We start from the raw sequence: 25,086 nt of genomic DNA on the forward strand, positions 1-25,086 counted from the left end.
GTGAGCAAACAAGCAAAATAATCTTTGGTTGCATCTGATTGTCATATGTTGCATAGGCATAACCCCAAATTGTTAAACTCTACAAGAATGTAGTTATAACCCTCATCTCAGAAGGTTGTAACCCAAGATATTTTATCATTTGCTTTTCTGTATTTTAAACTGTGCTTGAATACTGTTGGTTTTTTTTTTTTTTCCCCTTAGTGTTTTGACCTTGGCAGAGTAACTTGACTTCTCTGATACTGATATCTCTCTTCTGAAATGAGAACAAGTTACTTCTGAATTTTTTGCTTCTATTATATTAGTTTGCTAGAGCTGCCTTAGAAAGTACCACAGACTGGTTGGTTGAAACAATAGAAATTTATTTTCTCACAGTTTTAGTGGCTAGAAGACCAAGATCAAGGTCTCAACTCAGTTTTTTCTGGCTTCTCTCTCCTTGGCTTGCAGATTGGCATCTTTTCTCTGTGATTTCACATGGTTTCCTTCTGTGTCTGCCTCTTGTATCTCTTCTTTCTATGACATCAGTCATACTGACGCAGGACCCACCTATGATCTCTTTTCAATGTAATTACTCATTTAAAAGCCCTATCTCCAAATACAGACACATTCTGAAGTGTTGGGGGTTAATTAGAACTTCAGTGTATGAATTTGAAGGGGACACAATTCAGCCTGTGACATCTACTAGAATTGTTTCTAATACATTTATGGAAATACAGCTTTTTAATTTTCATTTCAGTTAATTCTTTCTTAAACCAACTGTGCAAGCAAAATGGTTCTGTTTTAATAATCTTGAATACAGAAACAATGGATTAGTGTACTGAAATTGAGATTAATTTTCTTTTAAAATAGACTATTATCATTAAAAGAGTAATACCAATAAAGATCAGCAGTTTTCCTTTGCAACACCAATAACAAATTGAGAAATGTGATGAGAAAATTAAATCCATTCATAATAATAATATAAACTACCACATAAACTACAAAATATGTGTGAATAAATTTAAGAAATATGGAAGTTATACAAAAAGTATGAAGCTTAATAGGAGGATATGAAAAACTTGAAATGGAAATGCTTTTAAACTTTATGATTTAAAATATTAGTTTACTAAAATTTATCTATTTGGTATATCCTTAACTAGAGGAAGAGGAAATATGAAATTTCATTTGATGCTAATAATAGTAATCATGCTGCTGCTGCTACTGCTGCTAAGTCGCTTCAGTCGTGTCCGACTCTGTACGACCCCATAGACGGCAGCCCACCAGGCTCCCCCGTCCCTAGGATTCTCCAGGCAAGAACACTGTAGTGGGTTGCCATTTCCTTCTCCAATGCATGCAAGTGAAAAGTGAAAGTGAAGTCGCTCAGTTGTGTCTGACTCTTAGCAACCCCATGGACTGCAGCCTACCAGGCTCCTCCATCCATATAGTAATGGCTAACCAGAAGCCTTTTCTGAATATTTACCATTTGTAAGTTCCTCAGGTTCCTCAAATACGTATTACTTGTTAGGTCCAAATATTTCTCAAATAGTTACTCTATAAGATCCTCTGTAAACCTTCATATCACTAAATACATTGGTTTCCTTAACTGAAAAATTGAAATACTAATTGTTCTAGTAAGACATGAAGTGTTAGAAAGTTTGGGATTCTATTGAAACTGTTAGAACTCTGTAAGAAAGCTATTGTTAATATGACTATATGAAGATTAACATTTTTGTAACAAAAACATCATTAATGGATGAATGGCAGTCAGAAATAAAACATACGTGAAACATGACAAATTGTGTCTAAAACATCTTGTGTGTGTGTGTGTGTGTGTGTGTGTGTGTGTGTGTGTGTGTGTGCTCAGTCGTATCTGACTCCTGCGCCCTCATGGAGCCCACTAGACTCCTTTGTTTGTGAATTTTCCAGGGAAGAATACTGGAGCAGGTTGCTTTTTCCTACTTCAGGGGGTCTTCCCAACTCAGGGATTGAACTCACGTGTCCTGCATTGGCAGGTGGAGTCTCTACCGCTGTGCCACCTGGGAAGCCCAAACATTTAATAGATCTAACCAATCAGTATATGAGACAGCTTAATATAAGTAACACTGAACAGTTTTTATGTACCACATATTGTCCTGAAACAGCAATCCTATTTTGATTAGTGTTATTATTCACCTCAATGAAGACTTTAATCCTCTCTTATTGCACACAAATTTTGTCTAGTGAATTATAATATAATGACTATAGTTTTTGTAGCAAGACTTTTCGAGCTATTGAAATATTCTTTGTAATGCATTGTTAAAACTGTAATTATGAAGTCAAAGGCCAATAATGTGACAGCTCCCCATGCTTTCAGTGCAGGTTATATCAATTAAACTGCCCCATAAATGTTTATTTATATAATGTTTATTAATAGCAGCCTTTCTGATTGATGTGAAACCACTTAGAAATAGCATGACAAAATTGGCTTATTAAGTTTTTGTTGACACTAACATTTGAGAAAATGTCTCCTTTATTTCATATGTTATTTCTTTATATATTGTTGTTCTTTCTTGAATTTAGGATGATAAGAAATCATGTTCATTTTAGTATTAGTTCTGGACTCAGAACGGTAGTATAAATGCCTTGTCCTTCACCCAAATTTTAATTTCCAGTGAGTTTTTTCTTTTTTTCTCTTTGGTTTGTTTTAACCACATGAATGGCTTTGACTCACAAATTTAAAATGGCATTTTGAAAACTGTATCTGAAAAAGGAAAAAAAATAGAGGTGGAAAAGGCTTCCTGAGACTACTGAAAGGATGGGATGGGGAAAGGAAAAAAATTGGCATTAATATTAATATATAACAAATTTTATTACATTTTATTACATTATTCAGATGTTATTTCCAAAATTTTTTAATACATTTACTTCAATAGTATGATACATAGTTTCTCCTTTTCCCATGAAATTTGTCATATGCTTTCTTTTAAGATGCATTATTTTGAGATAATTTTATATTTACAGAAAACTTAAATAATATAGAGAGTTCCCACTTATATATCACCTAGCTTCTCTTGATGTTAATATCTTTCATAAGTGAGTGAAGTCGCTCAGTCGTGTCCAGCTCTTTGCGACTATGTGGACTGTAGCCCACCAGGCTCCTCCGTCCATGGGATTCTCCAGGCAAGAATACTAGAGTGGGTTGAATATCTTTTATAACTGTAATATAATTGTGAGAACCATTTTATATGTAATAGTTTGCATCTGCTGCTGCTAAGTCACTTCAGTTGTGTCCGACTCTGTGCAACCCCATAGACGGCAGCCCACCAGGCTCCCCCGTCCCTGGGATTCTCCAGGCAAGAACACTGGAGTGGGTCGCCGTTTCCTTCTTCAATGCATGAAAGTGAAAAGTGAAAGTGAAGTCGCTCAGTCATGTCTGACTCTTAGTGACCCTATGGACTGCAGCCTACCAGGCTCCTCCGTCCATGGGATTTTCCAGGCAAGAGTACTGGAGTGGGGTGCTATTGCCTTCTCCAAGTTTGCATCTACTAACCCCAAACTCCCAGTCCATCCTTCCTCTATCCTCCTCCTCCTGGGCAACCACAAATCTGTTCTCTGTGTCTGTATGATTGTTCTGTTTCATAGGTAAGTTCATTTGAGCTATATTTTAGATTCCACATGTAAGTATATCATATGCTATTTGTTTTTCTCTTTCTGACTTACTTCACCTACTATGATAATCTCTCTAGTTGCATCCATGTTGCCACAAATGGCATTTTTTTCCTTTTATGACTGAGTGGTATTCCATTGTATATATGTACCACATCTTCTTTATCCATTCATCTGCTTTCATGGTTGGCTATTGTGAATAGTGCTGCTGTGGGCATAGGAATGCAGGTATCTTTTGGAATTACAGTTTTGTCTGGGTATATGCCCAAGAGTAGGTATATGCTAGATCATCAAGAAATTATTTTTAGCTTTCTGAGGAACCTGCACCAACTTACATTTCCACCAACGGTTTAGGAGGGTTCCCTTTTCTCCACACCTTCTCTAGCATTTGTTACTTACTGACTTTTTAATCATGGCTATTCTGATTGGTGTGAGGTGATACCGCATTGTAGCTTTGATTTGTATTTTTCTAATAATTAGTGATGTTGAGCATTTCTGCTTGTGCTTTTTAGCCATTGGTATGTCTTTTTTGTAGAAATGTCTGTTTAACTCTTCTGCCCATTTTTTGGTTGTTTTCCTGTTGTTGAGTTGCATGAGCTGTCCGTATATTTTGGAAATTAAGCCCTCATCAGTCACATCATTTTCATCTATCTTCTGCATTTTCTTAATCCATTTATCTGTTAAAGAAAACTTTAGGTTGTAGTAGGTTTTAATTGCAAGTCTAATTTTTTTTTATCAGTAATATCATTATTCAGATTTTCTACTTTTTCTTGTATCAGTTTTGTCAGTTATATTTTTAAGAAATTTGTTTATTTATCCTAAGTTGTCAAATTTATTGGTACATAGTTGCTTATAATATCTATGTTTTACCTTTGTAATATTTTCAATCTATAATGATAGCTCCCTTTTCTTTCCTATAACTGGAAATATGTATTTTCTCTATATTTTATTCATCAGTCTTGCATGAGATTTTTCAACACTTAAAAAAGTTTTTCAAAAAACAGACTGTTTGCTGTGGGTTTTCAGAGCAGAAAAAGAAATAAAAGGAATCCAAATTGGAAAAGAAGAAGTAAAACTCTCACTATTTGCAGATGACATGATCCTCTACATAGAAAACCCTAAAGATTCCACCAGAAAATTACTAGAAATAATCAATAACTATAGTAAAGTTGCAGGATATAAAATCAACACACAGAAATCCCTTGCATTCCTATACACTAATAATGAGAAAACAGAAAGAGAAATTAAGGAAACAATTCCATTCACCATTGCAACGGAAAGAATAAAATACTTAGGAATATATCTACCTAAAGAAACTAAAGACCTATATATAGAAAACTATAAAACACTGGTGAAAGAAATCAAAGAGGACACTAATAGATGGAGAAATATACCATGTTCATGGATTGGAAGAATCAATATAGTGAAAATGAGTATACTACCCAAAGCAATTTATAGATTCAACGCAATCCCTATCAAGCTACCAACAGTATTCTTCACAGAGCTAGAACAAATAATTTCACAATTTGTATGGAAATACAAAAAACCTCGAATAGCCAAAGCGATCTTGAGAAAGAAGAATGGAACAGGAGGAATCAACCTACCTGACTTCAGGCTCTACTACAAAGCCACAGTTATCAAGACAGTATGGTACTGGCACAAAGACAGAAATATTGATCAATGGAATAAAATAGAAAGCCCAGAGATAAATCCATGCACATATGGACACCTTATCTTCGACAAAGGAGGCAAGAATATACAATGGATTAAAGACAATCTCTTTAACAAGTGGTGCTGGGAAATCTGGTCAACCACTTGTAAAAGAATGAAACTGGACCACTTTCTAACACCATACACAAAAATAAACTCAAAATGGATTAAAGATCTAAACGTAAGACCAGAAACTATAAAACTCCTAGAGGAGAACATAGGCAAAACACTCTCGGACATACATCACAGCAGGATCCTCTATGACCCACCTCCCAGAATATTGGAAATAAAAGCAAAAATAAACAAATGGGACTTAATTAACCTTAAAAGCTTCTGCACATCAAAGGAAACTATTAGCAAGGTGAAAAGACAGCCTTCAGAATGGGAGAAAATAATAGCAAATGAAGCAACCGACAAACAACTAATCTCAAAAATATACAAGCAACTCCTACAGCTCAACTCCAGAAAAATAAATGACCCAATCAAAAAATGGGCCAAAGAACTAAATAGACATTTCTCCAAAGAAGACATACAGATGGCTAACAAACACATGAAAAGATGCTCAACATCACTCATTATCAGAGAAATGCAAATCAAAACCACTATGAGGTACCATTTCACACCAGTCAGAATGGCTGCGATCCAAAAGTCTACAAATAATAAATGCTGGAGAGGGTGTGGAGAAAAGGGAACCCTCTTACACTGTTGGTGGGAATGCAAACTAGTACAGCCACTATGGAGAATAGTGTGGAGATTCCTTAAAAAACTGGAAATAGAACTGCCTTATGATCCAGCAATCCCACTTCTGGGCATACACACTGAGGAAACCAGAAGGGAAAGAGACACGTGTACCCCAATGTTTATCGCAGCACTGTTTATAATAGCCAAGACATGGAAGCAACCTAGATGTCCATCAGCAGATGAATGGATAAGAAAGCTGTGGTACATATACACAGTGGAGTATTACTCAGCCATTAAAAAGAATACATTTGAATCAGTTCTAATGAGGTGGATGAAACTGGAGCCTATTATACAGAGTGAAGTAAGCCAGAAGTAAAAACATAAATACAGTATACTAACGCATATATATGGAATTTAGAAAGATGGTAACAATAACCCAGTGTACGAGACAGCAAAAGAGACACTGATGTATAGAACAGTGTTTTGGACTCTGAGGGAGAGGGAGAGGGTGGGAAGATTTGGGAGAATGGCAGTGAAACATGTAAAATATCATGTAGGAAACGAGTTGCCAGTCCAGGTTTGATGCACGATGCTGGATGCTTGGGGCTGGTGCACTGGGACGGCCCAGAGGGATGGTATGGGGAGGGAGGAGGGAGGAGGGTTCGGGATGGGGAACACATGTATACCTGTGGCGGATTCATTGTAATATTTGGCAAAACTAATACAATTATGTAAAGTTTAAAAATAAAATAAAATTAGAAAAATAAAAATAAAAAAAACAGACTGTTGACTTTGTTGAGGTTCCCTGTTCTGTATCTGCCAATTTTGTTACTGATTTCTTCTTAACATTATTTTTTCTTTTTTTCCATTTCTTCTTGAGGTTGAGTTACAGTATTTTCCTAGCATCTTGAGATGAAAGCTTAGATTATTGATTCTTGATTTTTCATTTAATTCAAAATATTACCTAATTTTCATTGTGACAAAATCTGTCACATAGGATTTTTTTTGAAATTTTATGCTAAACATTAAATTATTGAATATTTTATTTAATCTGGTATTTCAGGCATTTACAAATATTATTCTGCCTAAGATTCATGCTAAGAAATGTTAAGACTCCCTGTGAATATTTGTGGCCAGAAAAATTACTCAATTCAAATTATTTTAATTTTTGTTAGAGTTTACTAGGTTGTTTGTCTCTATGGTCAGCATTTTATGTTCATAAAACCTGAGCGCAAAGATAGACATTTCATTCTAAGGTTCTCATTCATGTTTTTTCTCACAAACTCATTTTTCCTTTTAGTTTGATGTAGAATCAAGACTAATATATTCTCTATTGCTTTAAAGTTTACACAGAAATGAAGTTACACAAAAGGAATATAAAGAATGTAATATGATTTCATCTAAAGGTTAGTGAGATAGATTGGATAGTTTGGGTTTGGATTTTACCTCTAGTTTCTGCTAGCTTTTTGATATCAGATAAATTAATTAAACCTTCCTAGAACTTTTCACTTTCATGCATTGGAGAAGGAAATGGCAACCCACTCCAGTGTTTTTGCCTGGAGAATCCCAGAGACAGAGGAGCCTGGTAGGAGGCTGTCTATGGGGTTGCACAGAGTCGGACACGACTGAAGCAACTTAGCAGTAGCAGCGGCAGAGTTTCTTCATCTGTGAATTGGGGATAGTTAATATAGCTATAGGTATCTGGAAGACTCTGTCACCAGTTCTGTTTTAAGTGTGTTACTGTTCTTCCACATCATCTCCCCTTAAAGATGTCACTTTAAGGACCTTCACTGTTTACTTTTATTCCAGTGGTCTTCAGTATTTTTTTGTTATGGTTCCTGGATTTCCAGACAGTTTATGTCTTTGTGTAAATAGCATATATGATACATGCCTTCTTATTATCACCATTTGATCAATCCTAGAATACAATCTGTCTTCCTTACTTCAAGTTGATAGAAATTTCATGTTTATATATAGATAGTGCCTCTATTCTATACTTTTTTATATTCTTCATTTAGTGCACAAACAATGGGACTTAATTCAATAAAAAGGGAGTTAACTATTATCTATGAATATAAATGATAATAATGATAGTGATTGTAGCAATTATCATATATATTAATAACCTCCTATATATAAAGTTCTATCTTAAGCACTTTATATGTATGTAATTTAAAATTTCAAACTAACACTGTACTATGTACTCAAGGGCTGATATCCTCTAGTGTAATTGTGACTCATGTTTGATAATTCATTGAATAATAAATGAATTCATATTTTACATATTGGGAATCCTTACACTAGATTTCTATAAAATTGCTTCTATAGATGGTTGTATGTTCACAGTGCCATTTTTATCAAATGTGCTGTGTGGTATAAGAGAGCAAATACCTTTCTTTTAAGTCTAATTTAATATTTAGGATAAAAGAATTGGTTCAAATTTGTAAATTCTAAGAAATTTATAGTAGAAAGAACCCAAGATGTGTGTAAGAGGATTTTTTCTGAGATTTAGTGGGAAACTGTGTAATCTTGGGAAGTTATAAAACTTAACAAATCTAGGCTTCCCTATCCTTTCAAATTAAATAAGTAAAAAAAAAATGATAACTTGACAGGCTACTACAAATACATTAATAATGAATTTAAGAGATACTTTTAAGTAGGCATTATATAAATATTTTCAGAACAAATGTGGGTTTTTTAGAGTGAAATACAATGTATTAATAGATACAGTATTACAAATGAAGAATATAAATCAACATATTTGAATGCAACGGAATGTTCTTTCCATTCCTCATTTTTTTTTTTTTGGCTCTTTCTGGATGAGCAACTAAAGAAAGCTGCTGATTTTGTATTTGTGAGCAGCAGATCGGTATAATAAGTGAAGTGAATATTTTGGGGGAAGAAGGTTTAGTATTGCAACACCTGGTTCAGGCTGTTCCTTTATCAGAAATAGTGCCTCTAGACTATCAAAAATAGGAATAGGAACTTAAAATATAATTTTCACTCAATCAAGTAAACTTTGCCCTTTTTCACTTCTTATATTCATGTCTGTATCTCCCAACTTACAAATGTGCACATTTTGGCTTTTTCCCCCTTCACGGGAGATCTTATTATGTAGTATCAAATAGAAGAAAGATTTGGATACTTCAGTATATTTTGCAAGCTTAGTTTTAATCTCTGATTTTGATGGCCTCCTTAAAAATTATATGCTTAAAGTTAGAGAAATGCTCAGCATTTCAAGCTTATTGAACATAATCTTGACTAAGTAAGTTTCCTTAATTTCAGGCATTTTTGTAAATCTCTTGACAATAGAGAATCTTTTGACAATTAGTCCCTACATTTAAGTTGAGTGGTTTTGCAGGGATGTTGGCGGGGGATCCCTTAGAATTTCAGAACAAGGATTATTTTAGTGTGGGGAGGATGGCACTGGGTCAGCAACAGTGTTCAGAATTTATATCAAGTTTGACTTCCAGAGAAGTCATAGTATTTGAAATGCAACTGAGTACAAATTAAAGGCAAAGAACAAGAGGTAGTGATGTCCAAGCTGCTTCTAGCCAAGTTTAGAACTTTGCTTAGTACTATTGGGTGTCCCTGGAGGGACTGTAATCTTGGACAATAGGCGAAATGTGATAAAGGAAAAAGGATCTTTTTTTCATATGAAACAAATGCTAATTCTTTAATTGGATTAAATAATAAACTGAACATGTAAGAGACAATTTAACTACTTGAGAGCCCAGGTTTAAGTAAAAGAGTACCTCTAAATTGTCTTGAGAGCTCTTTTTTTAGCTTTTTCTTCAGGGCATTATGCTTAGTGATTGTAAGTTTGCAGCTTACACTGAAGATTGGACTCTTGAGTTGGCCCTGGAGGCCTCTGACAACAGAAAACAAGGCTCATAAGCAAAGAATTAAAACAGATGACAGAAATTCCCTGGTTTTGCTGACTCATGAACAGATGGTGCTCCCAATCCTTCCATTAAATGCTCTTTTATAAAATTGCTGTCTGTAGCCAACCGAGAATGAGTCTCATGGCTATAAAGTCTAGGTTTGTGTGAAATTGGGATGAATTTTGGAACAAACTCAGATTTCTGGGACACTAATGTCAATTCTTAGTCCTTCGTACAGTTGAACTGCACTCCAGTCTAGTGTTTAGCCTACGATGAATTTCAGATATACCAGAAGGATGTTGTACTTTTGATGTTAACGTGGTTCCAAGCAATTTTCCATTTGAGCCAGTTCCTTTTGCAATATACTTCAAGGATCTTCTTCATATTGGTTCTATTTCAATTGAATTTTATTTATAAAATATTTCAAACATATGGGTTAGAAGAAACATTTGTGTGTCCACTTCTCAGTCTTAACATTTGTTTGCAAGTTGAAATGTTTGAAATTTTGTTTTAAAAATACAAGTTGCTAAGATCTAACTGCACTTCTTTCCACTTCCTTATTCCCCCAAGGAAATTACTGTTCTGAAATGATGTGTATCAATACCATGCAGTTTTTTTATTTTCATCATATTTGTATGCATTTCTAAAATAAATATTGATTATTCTGCCCATATTTAAAATGTAAGTAAGTTATATCACTTGTGACTACTTGCTTGTTTTTTATTGTTGTTGACTTCACTGTGTGGGTTGAAAACTTAGATCAGCTTATCAGTTTCTAAAAAAAGACTCTCTAGAATGCTGATCAGAATCTTAATTTTAGACTTAAGTGGGGAAATTTGCAATTTTCATAATATTTAAATAATCATAATATTTATTTGGAAAAACTCATAATCTCCATAGTATTCCCATCCTTATATATTTTCAATATTTTTTATTGTTTTATTATGCTTTCTTAGGATACTCAGCATTACAGAACTTGTGAATATACTAATATTACCTTACACATTGAAAGGAGCTTTGCAGATGTGTAACTTGAGTATTTTGAGATGGTGAGATGATCCTGAATTATCCAGATGGACCCAGTATCACAACAAGTGCTCTTACAGGCTAAAGAGGAAGGTAGGAGGTAGAAAAAAGATTTGTAACTGATGGAAGTAGAGACTAGGTTGATGGGGCCACAAACCAAGTAATGTAGGCAGTCTTTAGAGGCTACAAAAGGCAAAGAATGGATTCTCTCCTAGAGCCTCTAGAAGAAACTCAGTCCTACCATTTCTTGGTTTTATATTTCTGACCTCCAGACATCTAAGATAACAAATTTGTGCTTAAACCACTAGCTGGTGATTTTTACTGAAGAAATAGGAAACAAATGGGCCTTCTGAAGAAATTGCTTTGCAAGGCTCTGATCTGATTTAGTGTGAGAAAGAAAATACCTTTAATATTATGTGTCAAATATCAAATGCTGTGTCTGTTTCTAAAAGGTTGTTATTTTGGTGAGATTAATCTGGAAACGAACATTTAGAAGAGGTTCATTCAGTCTTACCCAGTGTGTATAGGTGATGTATCCACATGTGTCTCAGAGAATAGGCCAGAATTTTAAGCCTGGTTGAAGGTGAAGGAGGCAGTTATTTGTAATAAGTAATGTAATAATGTTTGAGGATATGATGGTTACTTGTTTACATAAGTACCCCAGCAAAACCAGTTCACCTCCTGGGAACTTGGTTTCTATTTTTTGTGCAGGAGGATGTATACTGTTTCCTATATCCAAGAGTTGTTTGCAGAAACAAATAGGATTTTGTATATAAACTGTCAAGAGATACCACAAAGGGCTATGGTTAGAGGGACTCTAATCCTGGAGGCCTGCTGGTGGGGATCCTACCTGGATTCTTCAATGCCATTTAAATAAATTAGTCTCTCTGTACTCAGTTGTGGCATCAGTTTCTGTTGTCAGTTTACTAAGTCATTGAGTTAAGTATGAAAATCCACCTACAATGCAGGAGATGTAGGAGACTTGGGTTTAGTCCCTGGGTAGGGAAGATCCTCTGGAGAAGGAAATGGAAACCCACTCCAGTATTTTTACCTGGGAAATCCAATGGACAGAGGACCTTGCCGGGCTATAGTCCATGGAGTCACAAAGAGTTGGGCCAACTTAGCAACTAAATGGCAGCAGTTTACTGTAACTATATCAATTATGTTCTGGGATAAAAGAAATATCAATGTTAAAAGTAATGAAAGTAATTATTTTAAATGGAAGCTAAAGGGTGAAAGTGTCTCTGATTATAAAATGCCCTCCTCTCTTTGTCCCTTCAGGTTCTTTGGTTTGAACAAAAACCAAAGTTATGCTTGATCAACTATAGAATCTCACAGTTGCTCAGAGGCCAGTACAAGCCATGACATAGCCATTTAGTCACCATGTAGGCCTTTGTGTAGATCAGTGTTTTCCTTACTGTGTCTCATTTTACAGCAGAAGGTAAAGTTGAATCCTGCCATAATATACTGCCTGATATTTCCTTGAATAATTAAAATAACAGCTACTGGATTATTTAGGCAGAACAGCCTTTTTCATTACATTTTCCTCTAACTTTCTTGAGTGAATTTTAAGAATTGTTGCAGTTGTCTACACTGGCCTCCATCTGTGCAAACCCTCTCTTTGTTCTTTGGATGTACTATGAAAGTGGAAGTGTGGTCGCTCAGTCATGTCTGGCTCCTTGCAAACCCATGGACTGTAGCCTACTAGACCCCTCTATCCATGGGATTTTCCAGGCAAGGGAACTGTAGCAGATTGCCATTTCCTTCTCCAGGGTATCTTCCCAACCCAGGGATTGAACTCGGGTGTTCTGCACTACAGGCAGATGCTTTACCATCTGAGCCACCAGGGAAGCCATTGGATGTACTGTATTCTTACTATTTAAGAGTTTGTAAGTTCTGTTCCTTTTTCCTGGAATGCTCACTGGTCCCCACCAACCCCAAACACACACACACACACACACACACACACACACACACACCCCCATACCTATGTAAAGGCTTCTCAGCATTGTGAACATTTGGGGTCAGATAATTCTTTGTCAGGGTGTAGTACATGTGGGCTATGCTGTGTATTCTAGGATGTTTGCAGCATCTGTGGCTTTTACCTACTAGATTGCCTGTAGCATCCCTCCCAGTCACAACAGCTAGAATGTCTTCAAATTTTCCAGATGTCCCATGGGAAGCAGACTCACCTTCCATTAAAAATCACTGCTTCAGAGTTTAGCGCACATGTTATCTCTTTTAAGGAGGACTTCTTGTATCCCTTAAAGTAACTTGATTCCCTCCACCCATATTTATTCTCAAGCCAGCCTATGCTCTTTGTCAGTTTCCTTGTAGCCCTTACCACAAATAAAATGACATGATGAACATTTCTTTAGATATTTGGCATTAGTTGTTTTTGCTAGAATGTAAAGTGCAGGAGGGAAGTGACTTTTTTTGCCTGGTGCTTCATTGTATTCCTTGTGTCTCGTGTGCTGCAGCCTGTATGTAGGCACTCAGTATACATTGATCACCTTTGTGATCTTTGACTTGAGTTCAGTTGATATCCTGCTACATAAAATTAATAGTTTTGAAATGAATGATTCTTTGTTTGTTTTTGGCCACGTAGCTGTGGAATCTTAGTTCCCGGACCAGGGATCAAACCCTGGCCCAGGGCAGTGAAAACCCTGAGTCTTAACCACTGGACTGACAGGGAATTCTCGAAATGAATGTGATCATTGAAGCCCCAGCATTGAGTTTTGCTTTTGTGATCCTAAAGCATCCTTAGCCCTGTGGTTTCTAAACCACAGGCACTCCCATTGAACTCACAGGGGCTATGGAATATTTAAAATTTTCAAGGAAAATACAGTAACATTTCCCTTACACCCTACAAACTACATGCTCAAGTTAGTTCAGTTTCAACACCAGACTGCATTACATTACTTTTGATGATGTCATATATTTGTGAACTATAGGTTTTTGACAGTGCTGTGATATTACGAGAGCTATTACGAGAAGGAAAATTAATGTGTAACAGAAAATGGGGGTGATGATAGTCAAAGTGATTCTAGGATTTGAGATATGATATGGTGCCAAACAGGTGTACACATGCCAGTAGTAACTGTGGTTATTTAAGAATGAAATAAAATATTATTTTTCTTTTGAATTAGTTTTTAAAATGACTACTAAGTTGTTAAGGGCATAAATAATTAGTAAGTTGTTTGAACTTAACTACTTAATGAACAGAACAAGCAGATATTTCTTTTGGATAAAAAGGTAAAGAAAAAAATTACTGAAGCAGGAAGGGAGCAGTGAAGATAGAAAGTGTGGAAATCTCTGCATTCACCAATTTAACCATTTTCATTCTAAACATTATTTTTAATTGACCCTTAAGAAGTTTCTAGCTTCTTAAATAAGCAGTAACATATTTTAAAAGATCTGACTATATTTCTCATGTGATAAATTATTATTTCTTATGAAAGAATATGTGATAAGAAACTTAAGATGGGTATGAGTTGCAAATTTTCTTTTGCCCTTATGTGAAAATTCAGTCCTCCAGGAAAATGAGATTGGTTTTAGAGAGTTTTCTGTTACTCAAATTAGAAAGAAAAATATTTAGTTAAAATAATCTATTTTTTTATGTTCTCATTTTTATAGGGAGTGTCTGTTAATGCAGAAACTGAGCTTAATATATGTTTGACCTTATCGTTGTATCTACTAGGGTTACTAAGCTACTCATAGGTTATTAATATTCTTGGCTGAACTAGATAAGTTCCTTATAAGAAGTTATTTGGAATAAGCCTAAACTGTCACTTTTAATTAAACTCCAGATCTCTTTGCCTTTGCCTTTTCAATAACTTTCAGTAAATTGTACCATAGATTGCATAAATGCCATTATAATTAAAGCAAAATTATTTTAGCTGAAAATCTAAATTCTGTTTAATTGCTTTGATATTCTTTACATTTGTAATAGACTCCTTATACTGATACCAACATTCTGTGGTTATATGAATTACTGCAGACATGGGTAGAAGGGAAGCTTTATGAATGCTGAAACTATTAATAAATTTTGCATACTCATATTATTCTTCTATTGGTAGTTTAATGCAGAAATTTTCAGTAATAAATTCAGGTCTTTTAAAAGAAATTTATAATTATGATTGTATCTACAGACTTATTATTATCTCTGGCTCTGGAAAAGTACTACAATAAGAGATGAAATTTTAAACTGAGTTCCATACTGGGGAAATTCAATAATTTACAATTCTCAGTGTTAAACATATTTACAAAAGATACAACATTTTTTAAAAATTTATTATTATTTTTTAATTTATTTTATTTTATTTTTTAACTTTACAATATTGTATTGGGTTTGCCATATATCAAAATGAATCCGCCACAGGTATACATGTGTTCCCCATCCTGAACCCTCCTCCCTCCTCCCTCCCCATACCATCCCTCTGGGTCATCCCAGTGCACCAGCCCCAAGCATCCAGCATCGTGCATCAAACCTGGACTGGCGACTCGTTTCATATATGATATTATACGTGCTCCAATGGCATTCTCCCAAATCATCCCACCCTCTCCCTCTCCCACAGAGTCCAAAAGACTGTTCTATATATCAGTGTCTCTTTTGCTGTCTCGTACACCGGGTTATTGTTACCATCTTTCTAAATTCCATATATATGTGTTAGTAAGTATACTGTATTGGTGTTTTTCTTTCTGGCTTACTTCACTCTGTATAATAGGCTCCAGTTTCATCCACCTCATTAGAACTGATTCAAATGTATTCTTTTTAATGACTGAGTAATACTCCATTGTGTATATGTACCATAGCCTTTTTATCCATTCATCTGCTGATGGACATCTAGGTTGCTTCCATGTCCTGGCTATTATAAACAGTGCTGCAATGAACACTGGGGTACACGTGTCTCTTTCAGTTCTGGTTTCTTCAGTGTGTATGCCCAGCAGTGGGATTGCTGGATCATAAGGCAGTTCTGTTTCCAGTTTTTTAAGGAATCTCCACAACATTTTTAAAAATTATTTTATTATTGAAGAATAATTGCTTTACAGAATTTTGTTGTTTTTCTGTCAAACCTCAACATGAATCAGCCATAGGTATACATGTAATCCCCTCCATTTTGAACCTCCCTCCCATCTCCCTCCCCATCCCACCCCTCTAGGTTGGTACAGAGCCCCTGTTTGAGTTTCCTGAGCCATACAGCAAATTCCCATTGGCTTTCTCTTTTAATGTCAGTTTCCATGTTACTCTTTCCATACATCTCACCCTCTTCTCCCCTGTCCTCATGTTCATAAGTCTATTCTCTATGTCTGTTTCTTCATTGCTGCCCTGTAAATAAATTCTTCAGGACCATTTTTCTAGATTCCGTATATGTGTGTTAGAATACAATATTTTATCTTTCTCTAAAGGATATAGCATTTTTTGCTTTCTTACGCTTTCTCCATTAGTTCATATCTTTGAAATTCATTGCTGTCTCAACAGTTCTCTTTGAAATTCCAGATATTGTGCGCCTAACTAATTTGTTAAAAATTTGTGTCACTGAGATTTCTTGGAAGGATGGGTAGAATTCATGTTGGTGGAAATCTTCCTAGTCCTAAATTCTGCTCCAGCACAGCTCTTGGAAACTGGAAGCAGCATATTTGACAGATTGAAGGAACTGAGAAACAGGAATTTTTGCCTCTGTTTTTTAATTTTTTTCCTTGTCTTTCTTGCCTGCAGTGTTTTAAGGACTATTTATTATTTTTAAGGATTATTATTAAGAGTAATTATTTTGTACCGTTGCTAATTAGATGATTTTCTGAATTAAAGGGCTTGTGTTTTATGATTTTATTCATTCCGTGACTGATTAATCTTACAATATTGTTTTTGTTATTGCTTTGAAGTATTGAGGAGGCAGTGAATCCGGGGAAGTCAGGAATCATAAGGATCCATAAAGATCCTGTAATTTTCATTAACTAACTTATTAGAAGTAGTTTTGTTTTCCCCCATTCTAGTCTTCAGATGACAGCTTCCTCAGAGCAAAATACTGAAGCCAAACTTTTGAAGATGCTAGCAGAATTTGATTGATGTAATAAATTTGTGATAAAATAAATATTACATTTCTTTTCATAGATAATAAGCCTCAAGAAGATAAATTTTAAAGGTTGTTTGTTAAAATTAATTTGTTCAGAAGATGGAAAAAGGAGGACCAACTAGGATGTCTCTTCTACACAGACACAGAAAACAGGCCTTTTTGATAAATGATGCAGTACTTTTGATGAATAACACTAGAACAAGTACACAGTCATCTGGAAAAAAGTAAATGTGAATCTGTACCTCACATACGTGAGATAAATTACAAATGTTTTAAATATAAGAAATGAAGTAATGAAAGTAATAATAATAATATTGAGGGATTTTTGTGAATGTGGAATGGTGCTGTATAAGGCTAACTGTCAGTAAAAACTTTCTGTAGGAAAGTTTAAAGTTAATGGGGTCAGATAGCTGAAAAGTTAGTGATAGGGAGGCAGAACAGGACAGACCCAACTCTGGGAATTGAGAGGTGGTGTATTCCATAAAGTAGAACCTGTCATACCTTGGGCCATTTATCAAGCCACTGTTACTCATTAGTGTTGGTGTCAGCTGCATCCAACATGGTCACAGTATTCTGAGAGTCCAGTAGAAAAGAAACAAACACTTTTTAAGAGGATAGTAGACTCTAGGTACTCGACAATGTTATTCATCAATGGCAAGACCATAGCCTTACACTGAGGTCAGGATTTGGATTCCTCTAATCCTTAGAGGAGAAATTGGTGCTAGCAAGGTAGACTATACCAGTTACTATGTAAAGAACTTGGAGCACAAAATTAGTGGTGTCTTCATGCAAAGGGTGACTTTTTAAGAAGTATCAGAAATGATATATTAGTTTGAATTTCCCTTGTTTATGTTTGAAAATAAGCAGAGAAACTACATGGGTTGTAGACATTTAGTCCCATGTGTGCTGGGAAATAGAGGCCAAGGTAGAAGTGAAAGGAAATCTATCAAGATGCTGGAAATACATATATTGATACTGAGAAAGATGACTGGTTTTGAGTGAGGTCATAAACCAAAATTGACATAAACTAATCATCTGTATTGGAAATTTGGATTTAGGGAGAAATCTAAGCAGAAATAAAAGATTCTGAAAACTGCTTGCAAAGATGAAGGGTGTTTTTGTATTTCACATGCCAAATAATATATTCAGCAGATCAGTCTAATTCCCTATCCCCTATCCTTATATTTATATTCTCCCTGGGATAGGACACTGAGTAAAGAGAGGGAACAAGAAATAAAAGCTGAGAGTAATAGGCAATAGTTTCTCAGTTGTTTTTTAATTTGTTGCATACTCCTGGAATAAAGAAAACTCTAATGTGCAATTCATGGGTATTAAAAACACATCATGGAATTTGGATTGGTTGGAACACAGAAATATAAAATCTACACTAACGGTTGCTTTTGTTCTTGAGTATGGTTTTTGACAGTATGATGAATGGTAATCTTAACTTTTTACTTTCCTTGTGATAAGCTGTGCTATGTCGTTTCAGTTGTGTCTGACTGTGACCCCATAGACTGTAGCCCACAAGGCTCCTCTGTCCATGGGATTCACCAGGCAAGAATACTGGAGTGGGTTGCCATGCCCTCCTCCAGAGGATCTTCCTGACTCGGGGCTTGAACCTGTGTCTCTTATGTCTCCTGCATTGGCAGGTGGGTTCTTTACAAATAGCGCTACCTGGGAAGACCCTCACTTTCCTTGTTATTTTCCCTTAATTGGTAGAAAAGAAAATGTACTTTAGCAAGAAAAAACATACATAAAGCATTTGATTGGTTTTAAGCTTTACTTATACAGTGTAAGTGAGAAATAGATTTAAGGGCCTAGATCTGATAGATAGAGTGCCTGATGAACTATGGAATGAGGTTCGTGACATTGTACAGGAGACAGGCATCAAGACCATCCCCATGGAAAAGAAATGCAAAAAAGCAAAATGTCTGTCTGGGGAGGCCTTACAAATAGCTCTGAAAAGAAGAGAAGCTAAAAGCAAAGGAGCAAAGGAAAGATATAAGCATCTGAATGCAGAGTTCCAAAGAAGAGCAAGAAGAGATAAGAAAGCCTTCTTTAGCGATCAATGCAAAGAAATAGAGGAAAACAACAGAATGAGAAAGACTAGAGATCTCTTCAAGAAAATGAGAGATACCAAGGGAACATTTCATGCAAAGATGGCCTCGATAAAGGACAGAAATGGTATGGACCTAACAGAAGCAGAAGATATTAAGAAGAGATGGCAAGAATACACAGAAGAACTGTACAAAAAAGATCCAGGTAATCTTCACGACCCAGATAATCACGATGGTGTGATCACTGACCTAGAGCCAGACATCCTGGAATGTGAAGTCAAGTGGGCCTTAGAAAGCATCACTATGAACAAAGCTAGTGGAGGTGATGGAATTCCAGTTGAGCTATTTCAAATCCTGAAAGATGATGCTGTGAAAGTGCTGCACTTAATATGCCAGCAAATTTGGAAAACTCAGCAGTGGCCACAGGACTGGGAAAGGTCAGTTTTCATTCCAATCCCAAAGAAAGGCAATGCCAAAGAATGCTCGAACTACCGCACGATTGCACTCATCTCATACACTAGTAAAGTAATGCTCAAAATTCTCCAAGCCAGGCTTCAGCAATACATGAACCGTGAACTTCCTGATGTTCAAGCTGGTTTTAGAAAAGGCAGAGGAACCAGAGATCAAATTGCCAACATCCGCTGGATCATGGAAAAAGCAAGAGAGTTCCAGAAAAACATCTATTTCTGCTTTATTGACTATGCCAAAGCCTTTGACTGTGTGGATCACAATAAATTGTGGAAAATTCTGAAAGAGATGGGAATACCAGACCACCTGACCTGCCTCTTGAGAAATCTGTATGCAGGTCAGGAAGCAACAGTTAGAACTGGACATGGAACAACAGACTGGTTCCAAATAGGAAAAGGAGTTCGTCAAGGCTGTATATTGTCACCCTGTTTATTTAACTTATATGCAGAGTACATCATGAGAAACGCTGGACTGGAAGAAGCCCAAGCTGGAATCAAGATTGTTGGGAGAAATATCAATAGCCTCACATATGCAGATGACACCACCCTTATGGCAGAAAGTGAAGAGGAACTCAAAAGCCTCTTGATGAAAGTGAAAGTGGAGAGTGAAAAAGTTGGCTTAAAGGTCAACATTCAGAAAACGAAGATCATGGCATCCAGTCCCATCACTTCATGGGAAATAGATGGGGAAACAGTGGAAACAGTGTCAGACTTTATTTTTCTGGGCTCCAAAATCACTGCAGATGGTGACTGCAGCCATGAAATTAAAAGATGCTTATTCCTTGGAAGGAAAGTTATGACCAACCTAGATAGCATATTCAAAAGCAGAGACATTACTTTGCCAACAAAGGTTCGTCCAGTCAAGGCTGTGGTTTTTCCTGTGGTCATGTATGGATGTGAAAGTTGGACTGTGAAGAAGGCTGAGTTCCGTACAATTGATGCTTTTGAACTGTGGTGTTGGAGAAGACTCTTGAGAGTCCCTTGGACTGCAAGGAGATCCAACCAGTCCATTCTGAAGGAGATCAGCCCTGGGATTTCTTTGGAAGGAATGATGCTGAAGCTGAAACTCCAGTACTTTGGCCACCTCATGTGAAGAGTTGACTCATTGGAAAAGACTCTGATGCTGGGAGGGATTGGGGGCAGGAGGAGAAGGGGACGACAGAGGATGAGATGGCTGGATGGCATCACTGACTGGATGGACGTGAGTCTGAGTGAACTCCGGGAGTTGGTGATGGACAGGGAGGCCTGGTGTGCTGTGATTCATGGGGTCGCAAAGAGTCGGATACAACTGAGTGACTGAACTGACTGAAGCTTTACCTCAGAAAATCAGAGCAATGTGAAAGCTGAGAATCATTCTGAATTATTATCCATAAATTCTATTTTGAAAGGCCAGTTCTTATAAGCTAGATCAGAAATGGTAGTGGCATCTTTCAAAGCCTTATTCCCTTTACCAATCTCAGTGTCTAAAAAAGCTCAGAAAGTTTATAATTATTTGACCTGTACAGTTAAACAAATGTGTTGAAGTTTTTTTCTCAAAAATAGTTTTATTAATTCAGAACTGTATTAAATGATATTTCCAAATTTAAATTTCAGTTCAGTTCAGTTCAGTCGCTCAGTCGTGTCTGACTGTTTGTGACCCCATGAATCGCAACACGCCAGGCCTCCCTGTCCATCGCTAACTCCCAGAGTTTACTCAAACTCATGTCCATCGAGTCAGTGATGCCATCCAGCCATCTCATCCTCTATTGTCCCCTTCTCCTCCTGCCCCCAATCTCTCCCAGCATCAGAGTCTTTTCCAGTTAGTCAACTCTTCCCATGAGGTGGCCAAAGTACTGGAGTTTCAGCTTTAGCATCATTCCCTCCAAAGAAATCCCAGGGCTGATTTCCTTCAGAATGGACTGGTTGGATCTCCTTGCAGTCCAAGGGACTCTCAAGAGTCTTCTCCAACACCACAGTTCAAAAACATCAATTCTTCAGCACTCAGCTTTATTATAATTCCTTTGAAAATCATTGGAGTATTTTGTAGTTTTTGATATACCATTCATCAGCCTCCTGTACTGTACAGGAGGCAGTGATCAAGACCATCCCCAAGGAAAAAAAAAATGCAAAAGGGAAAATAGTTGTCTGAGGAAGCCTTACAGATAGCTGAGAAAAGAAGAGAAGCTAAAGGCAAAGCAGAAGAGGAAAGATATACCCATCTGAATGTAGAGTTCCAAAGAACAGCAGGAGAGGTAAGAAAGCCTTCCTCAGTGATCAGTGCAAATAAATAGAGGAAAACAATAGAATGGGAAAGACTAGAGATATCTTCAAGAAATTTAGAGATATCAAGGGAACATTTCATGCAAAGATGGCCACAATAAAGGACAGAAATGGTATGGACTGAAAAGCAGAAGATACTAAGAGGTGATAAGAATACACAGAAGAACTATACAAAGAAGATCTCAATGACCCAAATAACCATGATGGTGTGATCACTGGCCTAGAGCCAGACAGCCAGACATCCTGGAATGCGAAGTCAAGTTGTCCTTGGGAAGCATCATTACAAACAAAGCTAGTGGAGGTGATGGAATCCCAGTTGAGCTATTTCAAATACTAAAAGATGATGCTGTGAAAGTGATGCACTCAATGCCAGCAAAATGGAAAATCAGTAGTGACCACATGACTGGAAAAGGTCATATTTCATTCCAATCCCAAAGAAAGCCCATGCTAAAGAATGTTTAAACTACTACACAATTGCACTCATCTCACATGCCAGCAGAGTAATGCTCAAAGTTCTCCAAGCTAAGCTTCAACAGTACATGAACTATGAACCTCCAGATTTTCAAGCTGGATTTAGAAAAGGCAGAGGAACCAGAGATCAAATTGCCACCATCTGTTGGATCATTGAAAAAGGATAAGAGTTCCAGAGAAACATCTACTTCTGCTTTATTGACTATGCCAAAGCGTTTGTGTGGATCACAACAAACTCAGGAAAATTCTGAAAGAGATGGGATTACCACACAACCTTACCTGCTTCCTGAGAATTCTGTATGCAGGTCAGGAAGCAACAGGTAGAACTAGACATGGAAAGCAGACTGGTTGCAAATTGGGATAGGAGTACATCAAGGCTGTATATTGTCACCCTGCTTATTTAACTTACATGCAGATTACATCATGCAAAATGCCGGGCTGGGTGAAGCACAAGCTGGAATCAAGATTGCTGGGAGAAATATCAATAACCTCAGATATGCAGATGACACCACCCTTATGGCAGAAATTGAAGAACTAAAGAGACTCTTGATGAAAGTGAAAGAGGAGAGTGAAAAAGTTGGCATAAAACTCAACATTCAGAAAACAAATTCATGGCATCTGTTCCCATCACTTCTTGGCAAATAGATGGGGAAACAGCAGAAACAGTGACAGACTTTATTTTTGGGGGACTCCAAAATCACTGAAGATGCTGACTGCAGCCATGAAATTAAAAGACGCTTGCTCCTTGGAAAAAAAAGCTATGACCAACCTAGACAGCATATTAAAAAGCAGAGACATCACTTTGCCAACAAACGTCCATCTAGTCAAAGCCATGGTTTTCCAGTAGTGATGTATGGATGTGAGAGTTGGACTATAAAGAAAGCTGAGCACTGAAGAATTGATGCTTTTGAACTGTGGTGTTGGAGAAGACTCTTGAGAGTCCCTTGGACTGCAAGAAGATCCAACCAGTCCATCCTAAAGGAGATCAGTCCTGGGTGTTCATTGGGAGAACTGATGTTGAAGCTGAAACTCCAATATTTTGGCCACCTGATGAGAGGAATTGACTCATTTGAAAAGACCCTGATGCTGGGAAAATTGAAGGCATGAGGAGAAGGGGATGACAGAGGATGAGATGGTTGTATGGCATCACCAATTTGATGGACTTAAGTTTGAGTAAGCTCTGGGAGTAAGTTCCAGGGTGATGGACAGGGAGGGCTGGTGTGCTGCAGTCCCTGGGATCGCAGAGTCGGATATGACTGAGCGACTGAACTGAACTGATTCATCAGCCTCTAGGATGTCAGGTGGCAAATTCCAGTGAATAGATTGAGACAGTGAAGTTAGCATGAGATCTAAGAATATGCTCTGGATTAAAAGTTACTACATTTTTAAGGGGTAAGTGGTGTATTTCAGCAATTGAAATTAACTTTTAATTTATATTAATTTGTTTATATTTATTTTAATGTAGTCTTTGATTTTAAAATATAATCACCTCCTTAAAGAACTCACTGTATTTCTTTTAAACGTAGCACCATGGGATTTCTTTCTTCTTTGATAATTAGATAGCATCAAAGATGATATTTAAGAGTGTGTCTGAGGGATGGCTGTTAAATCTGGCAGCTTTTTGGATTGTGGGCCACTTTACTAGGTAGTTAACTTACATGTGATTCTGAAAATAAGAATTTGGTGTAGTTTAAGGGATGCATTTGGAGAGTAGATATGTAGAGTTTGGTAGAGATTTTATGATAGAGGTTTTTTGGAATACTTCTCAGTTTTGAGCAGATCCATGGTGCTGTCAAATTCATTTCTCTCCCACATGTTAAGAACCATTGAGTTGAGTTATTTGAAATCATGTTTCAATTAACAGCTTTAATTTCTAATGTGGGTATCTCTAGTATTTTAATATCATTTTAATAATTCAGACTTTTACCTTTGGGTTGCACATTTTTCTTTTATATACTTTTAAATGTTTTAAAGCATTATTAAAGTGATTGAATGTCTGCTATTCATACTTGAGAGCATGTTTTAATATACCTGCTAAAAACATTTGTGTTGTCATTATGTTACTTTTTTTCTTTAATACTTTGTCATAGAATGATTTTTTTTTAGATAAAAATTCATTAATTTTCAGCTGTTTTTATACTTACTGTGCGATTGTTAATACCACCAGTGCATAATTGCTAGAGGGTTTTCTTTATCTCTGTCCTTTCCTAAAGGTTCATATTTTCATTTATAGCATCACAATGAGCTGCAAAAAAAGTTCATCAAATGTACTTTTTGTCATATTAAGTTGGCCAAGGATGGGTATTGGTTTCCTCTATTTTATTAAATTTTAAAAAGTTAGTAAACTAATATTTTAATCACTTACAAGTATATTGATCAACATTTCCCAAGCATAATTTGCTTTCAAGCATGTCTGAAATGACACATATAATCAAAATGAAAAAAACAAAAAAATTCTGGTCCAGGGCAAATGCTTCAAAGTAAATCTTACAGAGTAGAACTAGTTCTCTCAGATTGAAACTAATTTCCATGTATATAAACTCTGCTTCATTTCCTCTCCAACACTGGATGAACAGCACTTGAATAAATAAGGTTACACTTTTCCACTTGCATTGATTCAGTGTTTTAACGAAGTCATTTATGATCAGATAGGTAAATTTAAGACTTTTATCAAATATTTATATATATTCCAATCTTTATTATACCCAAATAATACAAATATCCAATATAAGAGAATTTGGTCAGTTTAGTTTTATATTTGAGGCTTCTTGGGTGGCGCTAGTGGTAAAGAATCTGCCTGCCAGTGCAGGAGATGCAGGAGACCATGGGTTCAATT

The 25,086-nt window shown here is 36.3% G+C and overlaps 1 protein-coding gene across 3 annotated transcripts in view; it reads left to right on the forward strand.

Annotated features, from left to right (window-relative positions):
• KCNJ3 (potassium inwardly rectifying channel subfamily J member 3) overlaps window positions 1-25,086 on the forward strand; it is a 197,474-nt gene that overhangs the window by 53,017 nt on the left and 119,371 nt on the right. The window lies entirely within an intron of this gene.

The sequence above is a fragment of the Bos grunniens genome, chromosome 2 (assembly GCF_055505025.1).
Source record: "Bos grunniens cultivar Pamir isolate PY7600 chromosome 2, Bosgru_T2T1.0, whole genome shotgun sequence".
Taxonomy (NCBI): Eukaryota; Metazoa; Chordata; class Mammalia; order Artiodactyla; family Bovidae; genus Bos; species Bos grunniens.